Source organism: Morone saxatilis, unplaced genomic scaffold (genome assembly GCF_004916995.1).
Source record: "Morone saxatilis isolate NCDOM2014 unplaced genomic scaffold, NCSU_SB_2.0 Contig15, whole genome shotgun sequence".
In the NCBI taxonomy this organism is placed as follows: Eukaryota; Metazoa; Chordata; class Actinopteri; family Moronidae; genus Morone; species Morone saxatilis.
This window is the reverse complement of record NW_023339707.1, coordinates 12617637-12627216: the sequence shown is the minus strand read 5'-3', so window position 1 is coordinate 12627216 and position 9580 is coordinate 12617637. Positions and strand designations below refer to the sequence as shown.

General features: G+C 42.4%; 1 long non-coding RNA gene across 2 annotated transcripts; it reads left to right on the top strand.

Annotated features, from left to right (window-relative positions):
* Nucleotides 1-1709: 1709 nt before the first annotated feature.
* On the top strand, nt 1710-4735 carry LOC118324574. 2 transcript variants are annotated; one of them, XR_004796564.1, is made up of 4 exons: nt 1710-2014; nt 3465-3539; nt 3678-3851; nt 4039-4140. It is a non-coding gene; the product is annotated as an uncharacterized LOC118324574 (long non-coding RNA). The 2 variants fall into 2 exon arrangements; XR_004796563.1 differs by having other exon boundaries at nt 3678-4735.
* The last annotated feature ends 4845 nt before the right edge of the window (nt 4736-9580 follow it).

The following is a 9580-nucleotide window of genomic DNA, read 5'->3' as shown; positions in this document are numbered from 1 at the left end:
CACACACACACACACAGACTAGTAATCAGAATCACCCAGTGTAATCCAAGATTCAATATGTAATTTCCACTTCATGTGAACATGCCCCTTCTTCTCTTGTTGATCTGCTCTGCTACACTATGCAGTGCATTGCAGGTGATTGTAATCAATCAACTTGCCTCTGATCAGGCTCTGCTGAGCACAGCTGCATCCAGTCATCCAGCTCTGCTCTCTGTTAATGGGCCCCCCCCCCTACGGCTTAGCTACATTAAGCTACGTCAGCGGTCAGCTATTCTCCACTACTTGGGTCTGGCTGTGTGTGTTTTAGGCTCCCTGTGTGTCCTCTTGGCTTTCTCTTCACAGTGTCTTCCTTAGTAATGACAGCCCTAATCAGAGAAGAATTATGAACAAGTAGTTGGGATAATTTTGTGGTGATGTTTGCATGGCAGAAATGGATGTGGAAAGGAGGTGGAAGAGATTGGCATGAAGGGGAGAGATAGTGTGGATGTGGTTGGAGCAGAGGGGGAAAGTATGGGGTGACTGGCTGATTAAGGGTGGGGAGAATGGTGAGGTTTTGGTTGGGAGTGGGAAGAAGAACAGTGTGATATATAGCTTTTATAGTTTGACAACCAGGGAGTTCACTGTGCAGTTAACTTTTCAAACACTTCATCACTTCCTTATCTTTCAAAATAAAAAGAGCCAATGAAGCATCTGACCTCTGCCTGCCTCTTTATCAGGAGCTGCACGCATTTTTTTGACAGGGCTGGATTTAAGAGAGATACCACCTAGTGAAATGATGCTTATCATTGCAGCTTCACTAAAAGTTTTATTTTTCCAGTTGTTCAACTATTCCTATCTAAGGACTGATTGCTAGTCCACCTGCAATGTGTGCATTCCTTCAACTGCTGGAGTGGTACTACCTTGCATAAGGACACTCCTATGAGCATGTGCAGGCCAACATGGTGCACGAACATGGGTCATGCAGTTAAGACTAACTCGGCCATACTGATACCACTCTAAGCCCTACATAGTTACAGGGGGCTCCCCTCTCTGAGCTCATAGTCAAAACATAGTTACTTGTTCGAAAAAAAAACACACATGCGTGTTTTATGTGACTCTAGCACTTATCTTGTGCCTTGTAAAAGAAATTTGTAAGACCATAGTGCTTTCTACTTTATCCCCAGGGGAGGAAGTCTGAGGCTCCAGGCATAGCTGTGTGTTTGTCTATGTGCATACTTGTATGTATATGATTATAAGCCCACAAATGTCTCGTGAATGTGTGCACATCTGCATATGCTTTTACTGGAGCCATGTTCTTAGCTCCAGCCAGATAAACTGATTACACCTGTGGTACACGAGCAAGACCTTTACTTGGCCCTGCCATGGTATTCTGCCCTGTCGGAGGTCCAGTGTGGTTAAATGTTGCATGAGAAGGGGGGTTAGCATGCATGTGGGGTGCTTTATTGCATTGTGTCTAAATAGGAACCCGTCCGTCTTGCTCACTTTTCCTTTAGCACCTCACACAATTTTTTATCCCTCCCCCAACACTGAAAGCCTCTTGGCAGAGTGAGAGTGAGGAGAGCCTGCGAGCTATTTTTGTTTGGTTTTATGTTTATGATAAATTAGTGCTTGTGTTTCTGGCTCGGTCTTCTGAGAACGCTGATATGTTGCGTCTCATCAGAGAGAAACAGTCGCTGCAGCACTTTGGCAAGATGTATACTGGAAAAAGACGTCAGAGAGGGAGGAGAGGTAAAACCAGTGATTGATTGGTTATTGATGGCAGACTGGGATAATAATTCAGACAGAGCTCATACCATCAGGTTAAGAGCAAGCAGGGGCTGACGGTGTACAGCTCTCAGGGACTGTAGCTGCTTGTGTTTTCTCTTTGATTTACCCATTTTCTTCAGCATTTGACACTCCAGGCCAATCAGCTTGCCAGCCACCGGGAATTCTCCTGTTCCCCCGATGGCCAGTCTGATGGGCTATTTGTTCCATTCTTCCAGTCATGCCAATATCTCCCCTGTTCTTTCTCTCTGTGAGTCCATCTTTTTCTCTCTTTTATCTTTCGATCTCCCTATCACTAATGATATAAATGTTTTACCGTATGTGCCCTTGCTGTGAGTTCAGGTGCCATTGCTAGAGTTACATTACATCAAGGCAAGCATGCTGCGCTCATGACAACCTGCATTACACTGCCCTGATGTCATTACAACACTGTTCCCCTGAAATTGGAGCTTCTTGGCACTGTGACAGCTCGGCAACCCCCCACTTTACAGCTCTGTGTTTACCAGTTCAAAAACAATGTATTCTCTCTGTTGCCAAAACAAAGCATATTTCCCAGCGACACTCATGTAGCTTAATCTAATAAATCTCTTGAGTCCCATCCATGTCCAGTGACTCAGCTCTGTGCGCGCAGTGAGTGATCACCCATCTCCCACCTGTTGCCAGACACATGCTTCTAAGAGAGTAAATATGTCATACTAAGAGACATGTGCAATCCCTCTAGAACTACCCAAATGAGAAATGTGAAATTTAAATGTTATCCAAATTCAAATTCTTTCTACCGTCGTCTATATCTTTCCCTTAACAGTAGCAGTTAAATAAAATCTTGAGCCATTTCTCTCGTCTCTCTCCCTTCTTTCTGTCTCATAGTCTGCCACTATTTCCTGATCTCTATCCATTTTGACCCCCTCCCTTGTCTTGAATGTCTGCAGTTCTCTCCCGACTCTCCTCGGGTGAAGCATTTCTAAAGAGTTTTGATGAAAACAGATTTCTGCAAATCCACCAGAAAACACAGATTTGATTATATATCTCCATTTACTGTGACAGCCCAGCAGGATTCTTGTCTGTGTTGCTCTTTGTAAACACTGTCTGGTTCCTCAATAAAATGTGAAGCCAGGTTTGGGGGGAGGGTGCGATTGTTCTAACAAAACCTGAACTGGGTTTCTTAGGTTCTGCTCATGTTATGTTAAGACAAAGTTATATTGAACATGTGCTATAATGAAAGAAGTGAGGTGACCGTCCCATGTTAGGGGAACGTATCTGGCGGCTGCTGGAGTGAATTAATGGTGTGTTCGATAACAATGAACTAACTGGGAGGATGCAGACAGGAAGCACAGTGCAGTAACACACCTGGCTTCAGGGCAGGCTAATCAGTGACATACCTGACATGACCCGGTGCAAAGCCACCTAAGACAGCAAAGATGTAAAAACACAGTCTGGCGATGACCTACCTTCTAACTCCTGTTTTATCTTGCCATCTTCGGGCAGTGAAGTCAAGTCTTTAGGTAAATCCAGTGGGAATGAAGCCATAAGCGTCCTCTATCTCTGACTTAACTGTTCTCTACTGATGTACTGCCATTAGGTTTTATCACTTAGGACATGTACCTTAGTTGAAAATTCGAGCAGTAATATTAAAACAGTGACAGTGTTTTGACTTTCATTTCTAACCTTTATCCTGCTTTTGATGATATCTTATGGAGCAGCTGGGAGAATCACAGAGGAATGAAGACAGAATAATGGATCCAGCCTGGTCTGATGACATGCAGTATATTGCCCTTGTATGTTTTTATAAACTGATAAACAGGCTGGCTTTTGAATTATATGATTTTCAACACTCATATCCTCTCTGTTATTGTCTCTGAGGGTAAAGGTTTGGCACTTATACTATTTTTTTTTCTCACATTCTTTCACTGCAGCTGACCTGATGTTTCTTTCAGCACCCCCTCAAGTACACATACCTGCCTGGCCCCTTCCCTTTACCAACTTCAAAGTTCCTCCACCATCCTTATCCATGGCTTCCTATCATCCTATTGCCTAATCTTAGAAAAACAATGCACAGAGCGCAGCTGAAGATAAACTCAGTGTTCAATGTATGCCTTAATTTCAGATTTTGCTATGACCTCATGCTGTACATTTCCAAGCAATTACTGTATGCTTCTTAAAAGCGCTAGTGTTGACAGTTTAGTCTGTGCACAGGATAAGCTTATCTATTTTTCTACACTAACTTTAGGTGCGTACGTTATACTACTTACTGTGTGATGTTCTGTTTCATTTCAGCCAACTTCAAGCCAACAAACATTTCTTCTACACTCTCCTTGTGTGTCAACACTAAGATATCAGTGATTAAATGATTACACCTAATCGTGGAAAGAATCTTCAGACAAGCTATGTGTTTATGTAATTCCCCGAAAGGTGTTTTAGGGCTTTTGGTAAAGGAGAGACAGCAAGGAGGGTAGGGGCAGGAGGGAGTTCTTCCAGCAGGCAGGTGGAACTGAAGACGCTGGAGTGAAACTGAGCGTGGGGTGACACTTAATGGCATGGAGTCAGGACAATCATGAAGCCCAAGCTCTGGCGCCTTTTGTTCCCTGTCAACTCCCTACATCATCGGATCATTTTCCATGGAAATATAATACATAAATCAACCCTAATCCCTGCTCTGTTCCACTAACCAACTCACAGAAGACACACAAAGACTGCATTCTAAATATATCTCCTTCTTTACACCCTTGTTCACATCCATTCAGTATTATATAGTCCCATTAAAAGTTAATCAAGACCTTGGGTTTTACTTAGACATGACGCTTTGCCTCAGGATGTGCTCAGTCTTGAGAAAATGTCTCAAAATTAACAACAAATGACATGGTTTATATTTAGAACTATGGAATTACTCCGGCTAATTGCCTGGATGATGGCTAACATATGACCTTATGAGCCGGACTGGGTTGTTTATGCCCTATATGAACCCTATTGTACTCAGGACATCCGCTGAAGAGCTAGGAAGAACAGGAGCCACCCATGGATGGTTTACTTTACAGTGAAAACATAATATCAGTCCCTTATACAGCAATCTATATGTCTATCTAATCTATATACATCTGTATTTAGTTACTTATGACAGGTATAACGTAGCATACGTCAAAGAAATGACATTCACTGCTTCACAGTACTCTGTGGCCATCAAAGCAGGAAGGAAGCGGGAAAGAGAACAGCTAATCCACTGTCAGTCACTGAAACTTGTCATCCATCCCATTTGGCGGGTTGATGCAGCGTCATTACTGCCCTGTCACAGCCTTGTCATTATAAACACTGGAGCCCAGACTGAGCAGTAGCAGATGGAGAAAGAGACCGAGCTTGCAAAGCCACGTTGGGTTGCCAGTACGCTCAACTTATGCAAGGTCTGTTATGCCACTTCGCAAGACACAAAACTGTCTGTTCCAACATCCTGAACTCTTAAGTCGAAGCGACACCTCTGTCCCAGGAGAGGAGAAAATTGGAGTATCTTTTTATGGCCTGAATGGTCTGAACTGTTGCTGGGTTTCCACAGTCTCCTTTCACTGGGAACTTTAGTCATGCTCCTTGAGCAACAATGGGAACTCTTCCATAAACGTCACACTACAGTATATACTTCACATTGGCACCGTCAGACTTTGCTTGATATGAATTTTATCTGCTAACAGTTGATCATGATGTTACTACTAAGCTTAGCACAAACAAAATTACCACATGTGTGTCTAGACATGGTCTAACAAAGTTACTCTATCAGATTAGCACCCTTGGTCAAACTGACACCGTGAGCCCGATCAGGTGTTAAGACTCATTTTACACTTGAGAGGGCTTCATTAAACAAACAGAAATAGGTGCATGCACATACACACATGCTGAAACACCCCTAGCAATGAGGAGGGCCTCTTCGAGGAGGGCCTCTCCGAGGAGGGCACTAACCTGACACCTTACAAACACACTATATGGAATGACACACTTAATGTTTCATTGACTGTAACAGGAGACGAACGCCATCTTCCTCTTTTATTCGTTTGTGTGAGTATGTCAGTGTTTGTGTCTGCCTACCTCCTTTTTAAACATCTTTTCCTACAATTCCTGCCTCCTATTATCATGGCAAAGATTTTCCACAGCATGACCAAACAATTTACTCCTTAAGGCAAAAAAAAACAAGAAACCCAAAAAGGCTCCTTTTCTATTCACCATTCTGTGATCTTGGTATTCTGTTTGGCTCTTTCCATCCTCCTTCAATCCTTCCATTCCCAAGATCCTCTTCTCCCTAATTCCTCCCCCTCCCTGCTTGTCGAATAATAACAACCAGCCTGATTTAACCAGCTCCTTGGCGGCTTTAAACTCAGGAAACACTCACAGAAATTGTTCCCACACTATTTGAACTGCGCTTCAAAGCAGAGCAGAGAGTGTGTGCTGGTAATGGCATTGTTTCCTGATAACACCCTCGTATCAACACATATGTCTAATTAAGTAGATTGATTACAGCACACAATTGCATTGCAGTGGTCAGTACAGTTGAGGAAAACATGGATTAAGCATACAAACAAACCTTTTGTTAATCTTGGATGTTAATACAGTTAGGTAATTGTGGAGTTATTACTTGTGGTTACCTTTAATTTCCATTAAGCACATCAGATTTGGTTCATTCTTCTATTAAATATACCTCCACTGGTGTCTCTCAGTCCAACGCAGCATCTAGCCAAGGTCGGATTTACACTGCCTGCCACATGGAGGTGGTTTGTAGGTTTACGCTATGATAAATCACAATGGTGGAATAACTAGGAGCAAGCTATTTAATACACTCTTAGCATACACCAGACATTACTCACAGTGTCCAAAGAGTTATTAAATGAAATTACATGCAGCAACATATCATTGCATGACACTTAGTACATAATAGATATAATGGTCCCACTTAAGTTATAGCACGGGGAAGCCTCATATTTCAATGTGGAAACCCATTCGATGACACATGCACATACACACTGACACACAAACACACAGATACGATCAATCAGACAAGGAACCACATTGACATGTAAACATACCACAAGAGGCTCTCTCTTTTCTCTCACTCCCCACACAGAGAACTATTCACCCCTCTTCCGTACTCTCCATCTTCCTAGCTCCCTCTCTCTTCCTGGCTCCTGCTCTGCTCTCTGCAGTCCCTGACACTGCACTCATTCAACCCCCGTCTACCTTTTTCCACCTCCGCAGATAAATAAACACCATGATCGTAATCATCATTAACAATATGACGTCAGCGCTCTCGTGCACGCAGAACTGCACATGATGAGTTGGTATGTGGAAACACGCATGCTTGAGAGTGCGTGCACCAGAATATAAATACGTAAAAATATGCAGATGCACACGCAAACACATGATTTGAATAGTTCCTTTTCCATAGGGGAACACTAGTGGTTTTTTACTATGACATAAACAAATGCTCATTTTGATAGAAAGCACAACACCTTTAAGGTGTGTGTGTGTGTGTGTGTGTGTGTGTGTGTGTGTGTGTGTGTGACCACATTTAGGCTCTAATCCATCTTCTACCGTCAGTCCTCTTTATAGGTAAAACTTGATTCTATGATTTCCAAACTGGATTTACGGTTACTTTTTACTGTTTATGTTGCTTTCATTCACTAAAACACTTGGATGGAAGGCTTCTCAAATTTCCTCTTTGTCTGACTTCTTGTATCTCCAAAGTGGAATTGATATACCTCTGTTGTTAATGTTTCTCTTTTTTCCAGCCTCTTCAGCCGTCTCTTCCAGTTTGTGTAACACTGTCTCACTCAGTCCATCTTGTGGGGTTTACAGAGGGATGTTCCAGGATTCAAGGAGATCTGTCTAAACAAATAGCTGCAGCTCATCTGGTGGTTATCTCTACTCCACTGCCATCCCTCTCCTCACACACTACTGGCCCTGATTGTTAAAAATCTGTACTGCATCACAACATACACAGCCAGAGTAACCCGCTGGCGGCCTCACAGCAAGATTGAGCTAATGAGCTCCTATACCTATACCTATACCCTCCTTTTTGCCTCCAAGTATCAATCAAGTACAGAGCACACAGGTGACTACACATGGCAGCTCGATTATATTTTGCCTAGAGCACCAGAAACCAACAATTACTCCTTTGCTGGAACACCACCTGACCCCAGGTTTGCTGTGTGTTTGTGGCAATGTGAAAGAAGATTTTTTTTAGGAATATACACCATATAAACACAATAATAACAAAGAAAAGGTTTTAAAACAAGATAGCCACAGGATTAGTTTGGGTTTATTCTGTAATAAAACAGTATACACATGTGTATTCATATATATGCAAACACAGATTCAATAGAGCATGGGATGTGTCTATGCAAATACAAATCTTATTTTGGAATATACCTGTATTCGCTTTATGGTGGAGATTTAGAAGAGAAGATCATATCATATCATGTCTGTCCATTGAGGATCAAAATACCACCAGCAGCCAGCTATATTTGGCTTAGCATAAAGACTGTAAACAGGAAACAAAGCACATCTAAAGCTCAATAATTAACATATTTTGTTTTTTTAATCCCTACACCTGCAATAAAAACTGTCCTACAATAATGCAATAACAATAAAAACACAAGATCATACCAAAGGCTTTTTTGATCTGGGGGCCTGAAATATTTGATTTCCTTTATACACGTTCAGGTGCACACACATTCATAAGCACATGCAGATCCATGGATGTGAACATGCATAGACAATGTAAATACAGATGCAATATATGGTCATGGGTACAGCATCCTTTGCTGCACACACGCACACACGCACACACGCACAGAACAAGTCGTGAGTCCAAATCCAGTAGGGGGTGTTGGCTGACATTGAGAAAGTGGAGGAAATTCGTAGGGCAAAAAAAAAAAAAAAACATCTTGACATTGCCAGTTTATCCCAGAGACCCCCGAAGCGCACAGAGTGCTATTCACCACATCTGCATCTCCATCTGCATACTCACTTTTCACACTCAGGCTACTCTAAACAAACTTCCATCTGTATGGAAACATGCGGCACACTGTGCTGCTCACTCATGTACTCACTCTGTGCACACACACGACCACACTGCCTCCCACAACCATCACATTGTGCTTACAGTCTGTTTTCTGGAAGATCATGTTCAAGGCTCCACGGGCACAATGCTCCTGAACCGTGCACTTTATTTCACTGTGACGTCACCGGTGTTCCCATGTCTTGTTTTCTCTTCACTAAACACTGGCAGATAGTTCCCCCCTCCCCTAATTTACCCTGCTCCCTTCCTTTTGATTTAATCCCTCTAATTCTTTCTCCTGATGGTGTTTTTCTTTTTCCAGGATGCAGATATGCACCATTCCTCTGACTTCTATCCATCATTTACGCTTGAATTAAAGCCTATCCCATTTTCCTGTTCCCAACCGCTTCTACTGAGGGGATGCAGGATTGGGGAGGATGGATGAACAGATAGTGTGTGCAGAGGAAAGGAGGGAGGAAAAACACTCTGGGGCAGAGAGCTTTCAATGTTTGTTTTCGTTGCAGGCTTGCAGCCTCCCTTGATTGACAGTTCAAATGGCACATCCTTAAATATGACTCTCATTAGTGGATCAAAACAAAACATTTCAAAATAATCTTTATGCTGAGTTAAAACCATGAAAACATTGGTCCCCCAATTGTTTAACCATCTTGTCTTTCGCTGATTTTCCTGTTTTTTTTTTTCTTTCCTCTCTTTTGTGTGTCTTCTCCACCTGGTTATTTTCCCTTGTCTCCTGTTTTCTGTCAATATATTTGCTTTGTTGTTTAT